The 16,370-nt window shown below is 45.9% G+C and overlaps 1 protein-coding gene across 9 annotated transcripts in view; it reads left to right on the top strand.

Annotated features, from left to right (window-relative positions):
* MYO1B (myosin IB) overlaps window positions 1-16,370 on the top strand; it is a 166,508-nt gene that overhangs the window by 63,382 nt on the left and 86,756 nt on the right. The window contains exon 1 of one of the 9 annotated variants that reach the window (XM_031604439.2): window positions 6,326-6,403. The exons of 7 other annotated variants lie outside the window; for them this stretch is intronic. The gene's annotated coding sequence lies outside the window, so the exon portion shown is untranslated. Of the gene's footprint in view, window positions 1-6,325; window positions 6,404-8,964; window positions 9,105-16,370 lie in introns of those variants that run through there. One more of the 9 variants, XM_090144304.1, reaches the window with a different exon arrangement.

Below are 16,370 nucleotides of genomic sequence, written 5' to 3'. Positions count from 1 at the left end.
GCATTTCTCTTTAACTTGTAGGCAAAAACGTTCAAATTTTGGAACGAGACCACGCCTTTCTATTTTGCAGGAAGGTTCCAGGGCAGCTTGCTTTACTTGCTAGGTTTGCAAGGACAGCTCAAAGCTCAGCAAAGGTAGCTGAGGCAAAATTGCATCAAATCCTGAACATTTTGTTATCTAAAGTCCAGACCTCAAGTTCAGCCAATCCCTCTCAGGGTAAGTTTGTTCCTTTGGACCAGCCAAAGCTTAGCAAATAAAATCTAGCTGTTCAAAAGATTGAGGGCATGATAAACTGAGACACTCACCCATATCACAGTTTGAATGTTTGAACAGGACTAAGTTGTTCATTAACAGTGATGGCAATTAAAAGAAACCTTTCCTTTCATCTGAGCCCATTTAGGACCTTGTGTATCTCAAACTGCACTGCCAGGAGGAGAGCAGCTGCAGATTAACACAGACTGATGTCCCGGTATCTGCATCATCTTTGGGACCCCAAAATGGCAGCAGTCACAAGTATCTGTATGGGATAGATGGAATTCTTTGCAGCATTCATTCATTCCTCCAAGCCTGTGTCTGCTGAAATTTCTCACATGGAGAAAGTTGTTTAAACAAGAAAATGTAAATTAATGTCTTCTGTAGAAAACTTGCTGAATAAGGATCTCCTACAGACTTATGTAGGCAGAAAGAGTTTCTGGACTCAAGCCATTTATTTTTCTCCCTACAGTCAAAAGTATTCATTATAACCTACGTAGTTTTGCATGAAGTCTACCAGCTTTGTTTTTGCAGTAAAGAATCCAGCCTTCTGGAGTGTGCTATCTTTATAAAGTTACCAGCTCCACTTCATGCACCGTGGCACCCTGCAAAAAGTGTTTGTTCCAGATGCGAAGCCCTTGAATTGAATCACAGGAGCTTTCTTGTCACGAGTGCCCTTTTCAAGGGCCTGAATCGCATACGAGTCCTCAGCATCTGCTTTTTCATGTTGCTTGTTGTCCTGTGTTTCAACGATTCTGCGCCGATGCCAACACATCACCAACTTTGACAGCATGCTTAGCAGATGCTAAACCATCCAACAGAATAGTTCCCTGTAAAGTACGGACAGCAACCCTCACACCCTCACCGTGCATCCTGTTAGTGCAAGGTTTTCTGTCGTCGTTCTTGCTGAAGTGGCTCTTAGATTTAACAACAAGCAATTCTGGCTAATCTGGACTCTTCTTGTTCATTTTACAGGAGCCTAAGAAGCAAAGTAGATAGAAGAGGTAGGCACTCTTTTTCTTCTTTTGCTTCTCGGTATTGTTAAGATGTATGGAAAGACTGGTCCTTGTACTCTACGAAGAACAAAGGAAATGACTTTTAACTGGCTCCTGCACCGGGTGCTCTGCTGGAGGAAAGGCTGCCTTTTGGTCTGTTTCCCTCAGAATCCCTCTCTCATCATATTTTAAGGCAGAAAGAGTACTTCAGCACGTAAGCTGATGATTCTGATCTCACAGACAAATGATGGAAGTGAAACAGCAGCTTTCTAGCAATTTTCCCTCTTCAAGTTGTGCTTTCCTAAAGGGAAACAATCACAGAAATAATAGTGTTCTGCACGAGCTCTTTCTAGTTACATTTTTATACTAAAGCAGTAGATTGGCTTCTTTCATGAGCGTGCTTTTTCTGTGTGGAAGCTGTTGAGTAATTGAGACCAAAGTCAACAGAACATCTTTTGGCTACTTCTGAGATAATGTGCCCTCTGGATTGTTTCAATTAATATTTGTTTAGGGCTGTCTAAGCAAGTAGCCAGTCAGTTTAGCAAGGGTCAGTTAGCAACACCTCTATTTATGCACAGGATTTGTGACCTTTAGAACAGCTCTGGAGTGCTGGGTAATTCCCCCAGACCAGTGCCCTCTACAGGTCCTTGCAGGTTGACAAAGCACTTTGGTTTATGGCCTTTCTCCACGTTTTTTGCCACTCACGATATAAGGATATTCCTTAGTATGTGGATATGAAATAACAAAGTGGATGTTTGGAAGAAAACAGAATGTGATCATTTACTGGTGAGAACGATGAAAGCAAATGATTTGGTAATACCTGTTCTTGGATGATACGTGGCATAGCACCACCTATGCATGGTACTCTGTACCGTACGTATGAAGGATTTTATTATAATGTGTACAGTTTGTTTGTTTAAAAATGACAATCTGTGTATTACATGGGATAATGATAACAGAGACTAGCTAAATCATACACACTCAGTGAAAGCTGGCAGCGATCGTAAAAGCTGCATTTTGACAGACCAGTGATTAGTTTGCTGACATTTAATGGAGTATGTTCTTGGATTCAGCCAGGTGGTTGAACAGTCTGAGTAGCTGCACTGATGATGAGTTAACAGGGCAGTGCAGAGGAAGGCTGCGTTGCTGTGCTGTGTTTCTGTTTGGATGGAGTTAAAGGTTTGGCTGAGGCACCACTTAGATCACTGCAGCCTTGTGTCTTCCAGTAGAGCTGTGGTTGGCTCACTGTTCCATAGTTGGGGCTGGATCCAAGGTCTTTGCTTTAATAGGGCTGCAAATAGCATCTCTTACAAGCACTGTGCTCACCTGTGATGGCAGCGGAAACGTACTGTAACATGTGTTGTTAATTTGCTTCTTGTTGGCAAAAACTCCCACTCCTAAAGAGTTCACTGTGCTGTAATAAAGCAGGAGAACAAAAAAATTGCATTGGAGGCATAACCTCCAGTGAGTAATTAACGGCTGGGGAACGTAGGAAGAACTGATGCTGGCAGTGTCTGTCTGGCGTGTGCAGTCACATTCCTCACAGCTGCATTACCTTCCATAGGCTTTTCTTGCAATTAAGTTGGAAGAAAAAGCTGTCCTTATGTGCCCGAGTTAAACTCATCTCTTTTCTTTAGCTAGCAGGGGAAGTGGAAGGCTCTGGGACTTAGAGAATGATGTGGAGGGAACTTCCAGAAGTACTGCTTCTGGGTTCTGTAGCCACTTATTTTTCTATGCTGCACTCCTCTCTGTAATTTATGCCACTTTTATCGTTCCTGCTATTTGCAGAAGGACAGGCAGCCAGCAAAGAGCCTGACTGAACGCTCCATCTGCCTGTGCTTTTGCTTGGAGTTCAAAAGGCTTTCAAGCCACAGTTTGCATGGTCAGTTCTTGTTTAAATTCTACTTTGAGAAAAGCAGAAAGGTGAGAATATGAATACATGATTCATGGAAACATATGCAAAATAATTTCCCCACATGTAATTGTCTGTACCGGGTTCAGTATTAATATTTATTAGGTCTTTGTTAAGATTTCACAGCCTCCTGCTGAAGACCCAGGTCACCCTCCTTTATACTTCTGTCGGCTTCAACTGTGCAACACTGTCTTCTGTTGCTTTCATTTGTCAGCTTTCAGGTTTTCAAATCCTAGTGGAAATAGCAGAGCTGTTTCACATAGCGGTAATAATAACGGTAAAGCAGAACTCCTCATTAGAAGTCGTGGTGCTGGAAAAATCCCACATCATTTCATATGACCGCACAGGAATGATCGTTCCCAGTCTGCTGCAACTTATTAAGCCCCAATATGTGACATACGGGGTTTATTATTTTAATATACTGGGCTTAATTCTGAATGTAAGTTTACACGTACTACAGTTCAGTTCCAGCACTTCTGCTGAGTAATTGTGTTCCCCAAAATAGTCCTGGTCTAATATCTATAATTCAAGAAAATATTTTCCTTTTAACTAGAATCCTCAATATGAGATGACCATGCAGAGCACAGAACCACATCATTGCCACATTCATCTGCATGTAGGAAGCAGAGTCCCCACAAATAGAGGTTACACGCAGTTAGAAATCTCAGTGCAGTGCAATCTATCATTAAACCAACATACGTCGTGCCTGGGGAGCCACAAAGACGCAAGCATTATAAAATTAAAGAGTTCTGTGAAAAGCATATGGAATGGGACAAGATTATCTGCAATTATTCTGCCGCAAATATTTTCAGGCTGTGTTTCACTGTATGCCAGAGATTGCAGTGCAAATATTTCGGCGGTGATGTTTGCCTTCTAGTACTCAGAGACTCCTCTTCCTAGTGTTACGTGGTGTCAGACTGAAGATTTTAGCCCTGTCACTAACCTGAGGACTGATCTGATGTAAACTTTTGAATTTACATAGCATTGGGCCTCTTTCTCCCAAAGTTATAGGGTCTTTTTATTTGTTTCAGGAGCTGTTTGTCACAGGATGCATGTAACTATGCCTCTGAAAAGCTCATTTTTATTTAGCTGGAGGAAAGATTAATTTGTTCTGCCGGGAAATATGGGACTATTTTTTATTCCCTAACATCAGCAATGCAATTCTTTGGGTGCTGGAGGAAAGGAGTATTTAGGAAGTCTGAAACTGCATGCATTGCTTCTGGTCAAATTCATCCTTAAGCTCCTGAAATATGTTCCAAGTTTGCAGAATTACCAGGGTAGCAGACAGTCTCTGTAGCTCTTTTGTGTTGTTGACGTTCTCATTTCCATGTTTTTCTTTATTTTAATGGATGTAACTTACACTTGAACTGAAAAGCAGAGACATTTGGGTAGTTAGACACTGAGGAATGTGTTTTCAAAGGAAACAACTGTAGAAATGAAACTTGTAATATGTCACTACTATAACTTGTGTGTGCTAACACAAAGATCTCAGTGGTGCTAGCAGTGGTGGCACCTTTCCAGGAATAGTTTGTAAGAGTTCCAAACATGTCGTGTGTACAGGGAGGTCCTTCTCTGTCACAAGACCTTTAGCATGAAACATCCAAGTCGGGTTGATCTTTTCTCCCAGCTTAAAGGTGTAGAGATTTGGGTTGCCCTACATGGCTCTTAGCTGCAAAGGAGAAAAACAGCATGCTAACTGAAGTCGTACTGCTGTCGCTTGACAAAAAGGGAAAGTCCCTATTTGGCAGAAAACATAGACATAACAGCAAAATAGAAAGTTGGTGGTGTTTTGATGGCTGGGAATACAATCCTGTGTAAGATTCAGTCAAAGAAAGCAGATGGTCTATCTCCGCACTGAATTAACTAATGCTTTCTAAAGCACAAAGGAGATGTAGCTGGTACAGAACTGCTGCTTGCTCATTCCAACTTGAATGCAGTTTGTTTTGCTTCAGGTGAGTGAAGGATAAGCTGCATTTATGGGAGTCCTTGCTTTCCTATTTGCTGGTCACAGCACTGGAGTTGTTCAGATTGCATGTTGAATGTCTGCTCTTCAGACAGAGCTCAAACCTGTGGCCATCCTCTGTAATGAAAAGAGAGATTATTATTAGATTATTATTAGAGATTATTATTGCTAAATCACTATGCTCAGTTTTAGAGCGAAATTTCTTGTCTTATGAATGCTGCTTTATGCTTGAGCTGGAAAGTGTTACAGGCTTCCAGAGTGCACTCAGTCCCACTGCTTGAGAGCAGAGGTATAGCTGGGACATTCCATGAGTGCGCAGAATTTGCTCACTGAGTACAGGAGCAAGGACTAGGCTTGATCTTATGGCTAAGAGTGTGATTAGAAAAATGGATGTCGAAATTATGTTGCAGTTCTGTCAAGGGTTTGCTCTACTTTTTTTGGAGAGAGGGAGTGAGTTCATGGAATCATTAAGGTTGGAGAAACCTTCTAAGACTATTTAGTCCAAGCACCAAGCCATCACCCTTGTGCCCACTCACCAGCGGTTAGTCCTGCTGACTCAGCTTCCTCCTTGTGTCAATCAGTACATATCCTAGTATGTGTTTCCATGTGAAAGTAAGATCAGGGAGACCGTGCTTTTACCCCAGGTGAAACAGCCCCCGTGAAGTATCGGTTCTGTTCTAGGAGAGGGGCAGAGTTGCCCACCTAGAGGGGCATGACTGGGCATAGGAATTCTGGTAGTCCAGCAGATGGAGTGAAAAGAGCTAAGAAGTCCAAGCTGGAGTTGTGATATAGCCTTCATACTGCACTGAGTTGCTTTAGGGACAGAAAAAAGTTGGTCTCAGGATCAACGTTTCTTACAAAGGCAGGACAGACTACAGTATAAGACCCAGCGCTAACTGCTAAGTCACGCTTTATAAAGAGTTGCGATTTGCCCCCGAGGGAGCGCAGGCAATGAGAGACCTTCTTTCACAACGGGCACGGAGCTGAAAATACATCATAGAGTGCAGCAAGAGAAGCGTTTCAATGGCAAGAGCCGTCGCAGGGCACGCGGCGCCCTCGCGGCTCCCAGCACTGCCCGCAGCCCCGGGGCAGTCGCCGTGCCCGCCGGGCGGCGCTGCGAGCCCGCCCCGCCCGCTCCCAGCCCGGTGCCGCCGCCTCCGCCCCTCGCGGGCCGGGGCCGGGCGGGGCGGGGCGGGGCGGGGCGGGGCCGCTCCCGGTCCCCGCGGCTGCTGCCGGGCGGTGTCGGGGCGGGAGGCGCCGGGGCTGCGGCTGGCTGCCGAGGTACGGGGCGCGGGGCTGCGGCGGGACGGGGCGCGGGGGGCCGCGGGAGGAGATGTGCTGGGGCTCGTTGCTTCAAGGGGGACCGCGGCATTTGCTTCCTCCCTCCTGGAGGCAGTGCCGAGGGAGCGTGGCTTCGCTTCATTCAAACGAGCGGCGGGGATGCGGGGAGGGGAGCGGAAAGCGGAGCTCCGGGGCTCGCTGCAGCCTCGCCGAGCGCATCCCAGGCGGGAGGAGCGCTCGGGGCTGCTGCGCTCGGGGCGGCGGTGCGCGCTGCCCGCGGCTCCGGGGCGGCTCGCCCCTCTGCGATGCGAGCGGTGCGGGTCGGCGTGCCTACCGGGACCGCTCCGAGGGGTGGAGGTGATTGAAAGGAATGATATAAAAGCTTGCCGCTCTTCCGACGAGCGTTAGTGTAACTGGTTGTCCAAAATGCAGCCCGGTTAGAAATTACTGGTGGGGAACGTAAAGGTCAAGGTAAAATGGCTGACGGTGCAGTTTTTGTGTCGAATCATGAGGTTCCCGTGTCCCGCCGTCCCATTGTTAATTGTGAATGAAAGCTGGCAGCAAGCTGCCCGTCTTTCCCCGGATGAATTATCACTTTGTGAAGCCTTGTGCTGAAAACATGGCTTTACCCTAAAGCGTGTGGTGTGAGGGCAGGAGGAGTTGGTTTCGTCTGTTGTAGCCCCGAGCTCGGCTGCTTCTTAGTGCATTCGTGTTACCGATGTTGCCACACGTGCTTTTGTTTCCAGCTGTCCCAGCTTGGTTCTAAATAGCTTTAACGTGGCGCTCCAAGCAGCGACTCTGTGTGAGTGCCACGGCTGGGCCGTGCCCATTGTTTCAGGAGAGGCGTGCAGTGGTCACCGCTTGCAAATGGTGTTGTGGGGCATCGTCAGCTCCCTCCCGTCCTTAGGGATGGATGTCTTTGAGAACACCTGTGTGGTGTGGGGTGCTGCGCTGGGTGGGTGGTGTGAGGGCAGCTAGCAGAGGAGAGTGAGCGCTCTGCGAGGCAGAGGTGAAAGAACTCCTCACAGCATCTTAGCTCACAGAAACTTGCCTTTTTATTGTTTATATATAGGGAGATTTATTTTTGTGAGAGCTTAAGTCCCGTCTGTAGGGTGGAATTGTGCAGGAGAACAATGCTGGGGCATGGAGCTGAGCTGGACGATGCATGTTAGCCCTTCAGCTGCTGTGCAAGGCTCTGTGCTTCTCTTCAGAAGGGCAGATGTGTGCTGTGAGCCTACCCGTGCTGCTGGGGGAAGGGAAGACAGAGTCTGGCAAATGGGAGGAGGAAGTGGGAGAGAAATTGGAAACATAAGCAAAGCCATTAATTTTTCCCACTGTGCGCTCTTAAGAAACTGCTGGCAGTGCTCTGATGATATTCTGCCTCATGGAAGTGTCATGGACTTTCTTCACATGATCCTCTGAGATCATCCGGTTCCTCTGAGCTCTGTGGGAACAGAAATTCCTCCTGCAGGATTCTGATCTCATCTTCCTTCAGCAGCAGCTTGGGAACTGGGGAGGAAGGTGAGGAAGGCACCAGTGGAATGAGCTGGATTACTGCTTGGTGCTGCTGTGGGCCCTCTGGCCACCACCTTGCCTCCTCCCACATGCTTGGTGTGGCCATGGCTGGGGCAAACGTGGGCACATCAGCCTATGTTAAACACTACTGGTGCATAATGCACTACTGTATATTTAGTGTGCTTGCATGCCAGGCTGTCCTATACATTTTCCCTTACGGAGTCATAGGTTCTCCAAAGTTGGAAAAGACCTCCGAGGTCATCCAGTCCAGCCGTCCACCTCCCGCCAATGTTTCCCACTAAACCACATCTCTTATTACCACATGTACACATTCCTTTAACACCTCCATTATGTTTCATTCATCCTTTTTATTGTGCTTACGAAGAACAAACTGAAATGGAAAATGGTGACTTGAGTGATTGTGTGCTTCAAGCTTGGGGAATTTCCTGAGTTTGATGAAAGACTTCTGGATATGGACTTCTTTTTCTCTTTCTTTTTTTCTTTCCCTAATAACCATATACATCATCTTTTACATTCTCAGAACACTGTAGTAAAAAATATCTATGCAGCTTCTCTAGTCTGTTGGGGATTATGGGCAAAATTTGGGAAGGCTGCAGTAGTGATGTCCGGCCCTTGAGTCTGTAACCTGATCCACGGCTTTTTCTCTTCAGCTGGGAAAGGAAGTAACAGCTCTGATTACACCCTTATGTAACCTCTCCATTCACGTTCTCCAGAAAGAAGGAAAGCAGAGCCTGATTTCTGATGTATAAACTAGCACCAAGGAGTGCTTTGTCATAAAGAAGTAGTAAAGAATAGCACTGATTTTCTTTTGTTTTGCTGTACCCTGAGTGAAAAAGAAAATAAAAGTAAGGTTTTTCTTTTCCCTGGTGGGGCATTGGGAAGGGCTGCAGTTCTTTGTCCTATCTGCTGCAGAGAGAACCAGAACTGCACAGGTTTGGGAGTCTTTGCTAGTGGGTCTCAGCATCAGTCTTGATCTGGGCTGCAGTCTCAAAACATTCACCCACTGCCGTTTTGTCCCACTTTGCTTGTAGGCTGTGAAAGTTTTGCTCTTTTGCTGTGTAGAACTCCAGACTTCAGTGTCTAAGCAGAGCGTGGAGGGCAGGATCTCCCCTTCTCACTGATGGGCAGCCCCTGTCCTGGGGGACAGTGCTGAGGGAAGAGGAAGGTGAGGTTCTCCAAACCATTCCGTTTGCCTTTACATATATGTAACTACATAGGAGAGGTATAGTAGATGGTTTTCTCTTTGAACAGGAGAAACCTTTCTGCTTGCTGTGTGAGTGAAGAAAGATTTCGTGTGACCCTCTCTTGGCTTCCCATCTTCCATCCTTCAGAGGGGGCACTAACTCTTTTCCATGCTTTCTAACCACCTTTGACTTATGTCTCCTGCTGAGCTGTTTTATCTCTATTGAGGTGGCTCCTACTCATTGACTTGCCTCTGGTACCTCACCCTATCCTCCCCAGGCCTCGAGCACATCACGTTCCTGTAGTCCCATGCTGGTGGCTGTGTACTGTGCATTGTGCTCCTCAGGGACCTGCCCAGCATGGGCTGGGCTCTTTGAGCAGGGCTGGAATGTACTTTTATGGTATGCCTGGCCATTTTCTGCAATTCCTGCCATTTTTGATGCTTTGCTCTGGGTTTGAAGAACCCTGTTGTAAAAACAAGCAGTTTATCTCACTTTTCGCTTATCTCAATTTTAAGTAACCTTGGAGTCTTTAAGGATTGCCTGCAGACTTGAGACTTTTGACTAATGTGTCATCCAAATGCAGGGCTAGAATGATTTGAATTCTTTTTAAGGGCAGAACCACACGGACAGTGTCAGTGTTTTTCTTTCCTAGCTTCTTGTTACTCGGAAATCTTCCATTTGCTAGTGGCAAGCATGCTTCTCTCCATTTCTAGCTAGTATTTCAGTTCTACTGGTAAAGTCACTGTGGTGCTGGAAGCATTTTGTGGGAGAGAATGGAGTCTCAAAAGATGCTTTTTCAGATGGAGACGATTTGTCCGGTCCCCTTCTCAGCTGCGAGACCCAGAATAACAAAGATACCAGGAAGAAAGAAGTGCATAGGAAGGAGAAAGAGGGGATAGCTGCGAGGTATCTATGCTGAGTAGAAGGGTTGGAGGTGCTGCAGTGTGAGAATTACTCACTGTAGGTTTCCTTAGTTCCCAAATACAGTCAGTGCGGAGAGACTTGTGTTGTGTTTTTTCCTACTGTCAGCAGAAAACTGTTTAAAGAACAGTTAGTGACCACAGCCTGGTGAGCATGGGTACGAGTTTCCTGGGCCCACAAGAATGCTCTGTGTGCGAGGTCTCTTGTTTTTCTTTCCCTGCTCCTTTTTCTGTGGTTTTCCATGATTCTCATGGTTGGCATATTTTAAAGAACTACCAAGGGTACTTAGAATTAAGAGTAAGAACAATTAAACTGGAGGACTTACTGCAATGGGTACATTGGGGTTACTGGTCTTTATGCACAGTGGAGCACACGTAAAGTCCCAGTGCTGTATTTTATGCTGACCTTTGGAAATCTGCACTCAGAAATAAAAGTGGGAATCTGCTGAGTGATAGGGTGTTGAGTTCTGTATCTTGGGAAGACCTGAGCGAAGGAAGCTGTCCTTACTCTTGGTGTTTTAATGCTATTCATAGAAGTTAATGGTGTCAAAGAGTCAAAGAGGTATCCTTAAAGACATTCCTGCATGGCATTCTTTGGAGAGTGGTGTTAGTAGAAGTTAGTTCTACTTTTGGGAAAGCTGATGAGGGAGAGTGAAGGTGGTACTATTGCTTGCCAGCGTTCTTCCCAGACAGCAAATGAGCAGTTTAATGGTGATGCTGGCTGAGTGAGGCAAAGGTCCCCTTTATTCTGGGAGCCCAGGTACGGGTGAGCTGTTGGCCAAGCAGCTTTGCTGAAGCCCTTTGCCTGAGTGTCAGAAGGTGGCTTTGCCTGGCAGGGCTCACGTTCAGTAGACATCACAGGAGAAGTGGAGGATAGCTAGCATTTTGTGGCCAAAATGCTAGCTGTCCTCCCTTTTTACCAGTGGAGGCTTGGAGAAAGAAAGAAGATGGTGGTAGTTGATGGACAGACGTCATTTTTGGGAGCAATTAAACTTATATGGGCTGAACCATCTGGATACTGAGAGCCTGAAGAAGCTTCCCAGCCTCCATGTCTGTGCGTAGGACTGTGCCTGTAGGAACGGTTGGGTTTTGTCACAGAGGGCAAGTGAAGAGTGCTGCTTTGGAGAAGGAAAAAGAATAGCGGGGATCCCTGTTTCTTGGAGGGAATATTCCTTGTTGTGGATGTGAAGATTGTGGGAATCTTCCGTGCAGCCTTTGCTAACCCTGCTCAGCCATGCTGAGCTCAGGGAGGAGTGTGAGCAGAGAAGGGCTCCTGTAGGAGTATGGGGCATGGGGAAGCCGTGGAGGAACACAGGAAGACCTGGGTATGGCTGGACCGTGAGAAGGTGCTCTCCAAGTGTTTTCCTGTGGTGTAAGAAGGGAAGCACCAGGCAGGGAGAAGAAACATTTACATTTCAAAACGAAGCACCAATACAATATTGGCGCAAAGCAACATTAGCGCAAGAAAGAAGTAACTATTAGCTGACCATGAATGCGCTTAGGCTAGGAATTAGACGTGCTGCTGGAGCTATTTCTCATGAAACATGAGAAGGCTGACAAACTGCTCTCTGGAGAAGCTGTAGCATATAGTAGTCACGATTGTATGATACAGTGGTTTTGGCACCAGTCTCAAACACGCAGAATAGACATAGCTACTGCCGTCATTGCTCAGTTACCCAGCTGTCAGGCTGCGGTGGTTAAAAAGCCTCTGGAGATTACCTTGAGTGATCAAAGAGCCCGAGGCTGTGCTGAAATGAAGCTTGCTCCAGGAGAAACCCCTATAAATCCGCTGGCAAGCAAGGCTGCAGCCCAGCTCCTCATACCTTGCAGCACACTTCTGACACGGGGAAGTTGTGAACGAGTCTTCTGGCTTCCCAAAACTGCCAGATGGGAACACTTGCTGAGACAAAGCGAGGGAAAGCTCTGTACCTATGAGTGCATGTTGAGTTTGTCTGCCCTTAGACTGGTTGTTTCCCTTCCTCCTTTCTTTAGAGCTATTTTGGGGAGGTGCGGTGTTGCATTTTATTTGGGAATGACTTAGTTTATCTTGATAGATTTTAGAATGTGTGCTGGCATCTACCTTTCTGGACTTTTGGAGTAGAGGGATTAGCATGTGTCAAAATGCAGCCTTTTGAATTGTCCGCATTTTCCCGGATGCCTCTTGATAGGATGGAGATACAGAGGAATAGTTTGAGATACCTTGATTTAAAAACTGATGGCTTTTATGTTGTGATTTCAGATGTACTACTGAAAGAGACTGCTGAGAATGAAAATGACCAAACTGTGGATGTTGTTCAGTGCTTGAGACGTACTCGTCTAAGAGCAGCTGTTAAGTTATCTAAGCTTCTTCTGTCCTTGAATCATAGAATCATTAAGGTTTTGAAAAGACCACTGAGATCACCTGGTTCTTGACTGACCCACCAGCACCATGTCCACTAAGCCATGTCCCTGAGTGCCCTATCTACACTTTTCTTGAAAACATCCAAGAGGAAGAACGTGGTTTGCCTTCATGGCTTGCCATGTCCATCTCAAGGCAGCTGTGGATGCTGGCTGAGCCTGCTGGATGAAGTTTTCAGGAGATGGAGGGTTCAGTGGGCATGGATAAATCTATTGGGTGGTGTTCTGGACTTCTTTTCCTCGTGTTTTAAACAACAGGAAAGTAAACATTATGAAAATACACAGTACTCTCAGTCACGTACATTGCAGTTTTACCCAGACTTTAGTCCTGGAAGTGAATACAAGTGCATGGGCACTTGGACTTTGCTTTGTAGACTGGCCCTTGGACTGGACTCTGGGCATGTGATGGTGTTTCCCAGTCTATGCTCAGTTATCATGGAGGCTTGGTGATGGGTGGTTGGGGACACTGAGACACCATCAGTTCTTCTGAGATCTGGACCTCAGTGGCTCTGTGCTTGTCCATATTCTGTCTTAAGTCAGGTTCAAGGATGTCTGGGAAGATTTTCTGTGGCTTCTTTCCCTTCAGTGGTTAGAGCTGTATGAAGCTGTGGCTTTACTTATTATGTTATTTTATATTTTGCATATCTTTGAGGCTTTTCACTGTGTTGAATGGGGAAGGAACCTGAACATTTGAGAAGATTATCGTGTATTAGGTGTATTAACCCTTTGGTATTAAGGTATCTCTTAACACACATTTTACTGACACAGCACAAGCAGGTTTCTTTTGGCAGTACTGGGAGTGTGTGATTCCTGTGCTGCCTGCAGGGCACAGCAGTTTGCTCTGTGCCTGCGTGCTTGTGTCAGAAGGAAAGAAATGGCATAATCATAGAAGGAGGAATGGTACTGGTATAGATTACTGCTGATTGCTGGATTGCTCCCAGGGGAGTGAAACCTCTCCTGAAAGAAATGCTGTGACTTTGTGAGGTGGGTTGTTTTCGAATAGTGTTTTCTGAGGATCTGCTACATGGGGATCTTTTGAAGACAGGCTCTGATGTGGCAGCAAGCTGCTGCTGCGTCACATACAGCAAACAAAGAGGACTCCCCAAAATAAATAAGGGCTACCTTGGTTTCCTTGCCCTGCTTCTGCAACAACTGTGCAAACCTAACCTTTGGACTGGGTGGGATCCCAAAAAATTGGCAGGAAGTTTCAGCGGCAGCTTGAAAGATGAAGATAGTGGATCTAAAAGGACACCCCCTGACTATCCAGTAGCGAGAGCTGATTTTTGTTTTTGTTAAAAAAAACAAAGAAAAAAAAAAGAATGAGGCTGTTTTCTTTCTGTGTTCGTGTTCTGTACTGACAGCTTTTAAAATCACAGAATCATGGTCTGAAGAGCACTGTCCATTTGAAATGTAGTAAACGTAGTCTGTAGGGGAAGAAGGCAGAACATGGGGCAATTTTTGGTTTTACAATCACGTTTGACTCCCTGTTTCGAGGAGGATTCAAGAGGATAGTAGCGAGGTATGTACAAAAGAGAGATTTCCCTTTCCTCCTAAGTATTTTATCCCTTTTTGAAGATGTGGACCTGGAATGACTACAAAACGTGGTGGTTAGACAATGATTAAAAAAGCCTAAATGTAAGCAGCAGCCATGGATCCTGTTTCTGCTGAAATCAGCGGGAAGTTGATCAAATTTTGGACATCAAAACAGCTGTGTTAGTGAAGACCTTATTTCCAGATGCATTGAAATTTCCCTAAGTGCTCTCTCTATAAAACATAAGTAATTAAAAAAAAGCAAGCACACACCCCACAGTTTTCAGTTTTCAGGCTCTGGATAGTTTAATAGCTGCTTTACAGCTACTTCCCCAAAGCCTGTGTGACTGCATGACCCAGGCAGCTCAGCTTCAAAGCAAGCTGCCTTTGGAAACAGGTCAGCCTGATGTGCGCTTACAGGTGGTGGTTATGGTGCCATGGTTGCCAAACAGTCATTGCAAGTAATTTGAAAGCTGGTACTGCTGGGAGTATAAAGTAGAAATAGAATAGATGCACCCTGCAGGCTCTTACTGTAGTAGGCAATGTCCAAGCTGGTGTTGTGCTCACTGGTAGGCAAAAGGAACAGAAAACATACTTAGAAAAATATAAACCCAGCACCTTACTGTCCCCAGGTGTCACATGTTGGTTTTCTGTTAGGGAGGAGGAGGGTGAGATACATGCTGCACACGTGACTCCAGTTAATTTCTTTTTGTGATGAGGTCCAGTGCACCTTTTACATGGCAGGGGTCATGTACAGCCAAAAGCAACCCCAGAACAATCTGGCAATGGCAACCAAACCTATTTCCTTAGCATTGAGAAAGGACTGTGCTCTTGCAGCCTGGAAGGCCGGTGGTATCCTAGGCTGCACCTAGGGATGTCCAGTAGGGAGAGGGAGGTGATTGACTCCCTCTGCTCTGCCCTCCATCCCTGGAGGCATTGAAGGCTAGGCTTGATGGGCTCCTGTGCAGTCTGATCTAGTGACTGGCAATCCTGCTCACAGTAGGGGGTTGGAACTAGATGATTTTTGAAGTCCCTTCCAACCCAAGTCATTGTAGGATTGTATGGTTCTATGACTTTGGTGCTGTTAATGAGGAGAGCTTAAGCTGCTGTTTGTGGCAGCGGGAGAAAACGTCCCAGTAAACATCCTTCAAACTCCCAAATAGAGTGTAGTTATAGCAATTCTCTAAGCTGCAGTTGAGCCTTCATCATTAAGCTCCTACAGGATGGTGTTGCTTCACGTGACTGCGGTTGTTCAGCGGTACTGAAGTGGCCTGTTTGGTTCCTGAAAATTGCACAATCTGTAGCTAAATCCTGGCGTTCCACAGCATCAGCCCACAGAGTGCTCATTTCTGCTATTGAATTCTTCTGGGCAAATCTTTTGTCATCTAAATTGCAGTCACTGGAGCACAACTCTGCAGTAATCTGATGTTGCTAAAGAGCCATTCCCATTGGGCTGATGCCTGATGCAAACATTCCTGCAATCTAAACACAAATATACCCCAGTGTTACATTTGACTGGTGCAATTTACTGGAGCTATTTGCTGTTAACTACTGAAGAAATCTGTATGCATGGCTGATGGTCAGTGCCTACAGAAAAAGAAGTTACACGAGGCTTTCAGATAACAGGTCTTGCTTGGTAGTAAGCTGGTGTGAACCTTGTCTAATTTTAAAGCTACAAACTAAACTTTTCTAGTTTGGAAAAGACTGGAGTGTTCAGTGGTGCTGTGGCACTGCTTGGTGGAGGAACAGAAATGAGCTCACAAGATATACAGACACTGGCCATGCAGAAAGATGGAGAGTTGGAGAAGCATTTTGGGAAGGGACCTATTTTACAAGGACATGTAGCAAAAGGAGAAGGAGAAATGGCTTTAAACTGTAGGAGGGTAGATTTAGACTAAATATTAGGAAGAAGTTCTTTACTGTGAGTGTAGTCAGAGACTGGAACAGATTGCTCAGAGAGGTTGTGGATGCTCCCACTCTGGAAGTGTTCAAAGGCAGGCTGGCTGGGGCTGTGTGTAACCTGGTCTAGTGGGAGATGTCCCTGCCTATAGGAGAGGGATTGAAACCAGTTATCTTAATGATCTCTTCCAAGCCAAACCATTCTATAATTTTTGTTTTTAGCAATACATTTTGCTGCTGTTGCCATCCTTACCACTTAACCCTCCTGACTGCAATCTGTCAGACTTTGGCAAGGAGCCATGAGCTGCAGCATCATGCTGTGTCCTGCACACCCTTCTTTTTGGCATTCTGATGGTGATGGGGAACATCCCTCAGCTAGGGCTGCAGGTTCTTCTGGCACACAGCTGCTGGGCAGCAGGTATGAGCTGCTGGTTGTGCCCTGCTGTGTCCAGAGACTAAAACGCTATGGAGTCTGGAGGCAAAGGAGATATTTTCTTTGGG

The sequence above is a fragment of the Phasianus colchicus genome, chromosome 7 (genome assembly GCF_987193195.1).
Source record: "Phasianus colchicus chromosome 7, bPhaCol1.hap1.1, whole genome shotgun sequence".
Classification (NCBI taxonomy): domain Eukaryota; kingdom Metazoa; phylum Chordata; class Aves; order Galliformes; family Phasianidae; genus Phasianus; species Phasianus colchicus.
The sequence above is the reverse complement of the archived record's forward strand: the minus strand, read 5'-3'. Positions and strand labels throughout refer to the sequence as shown.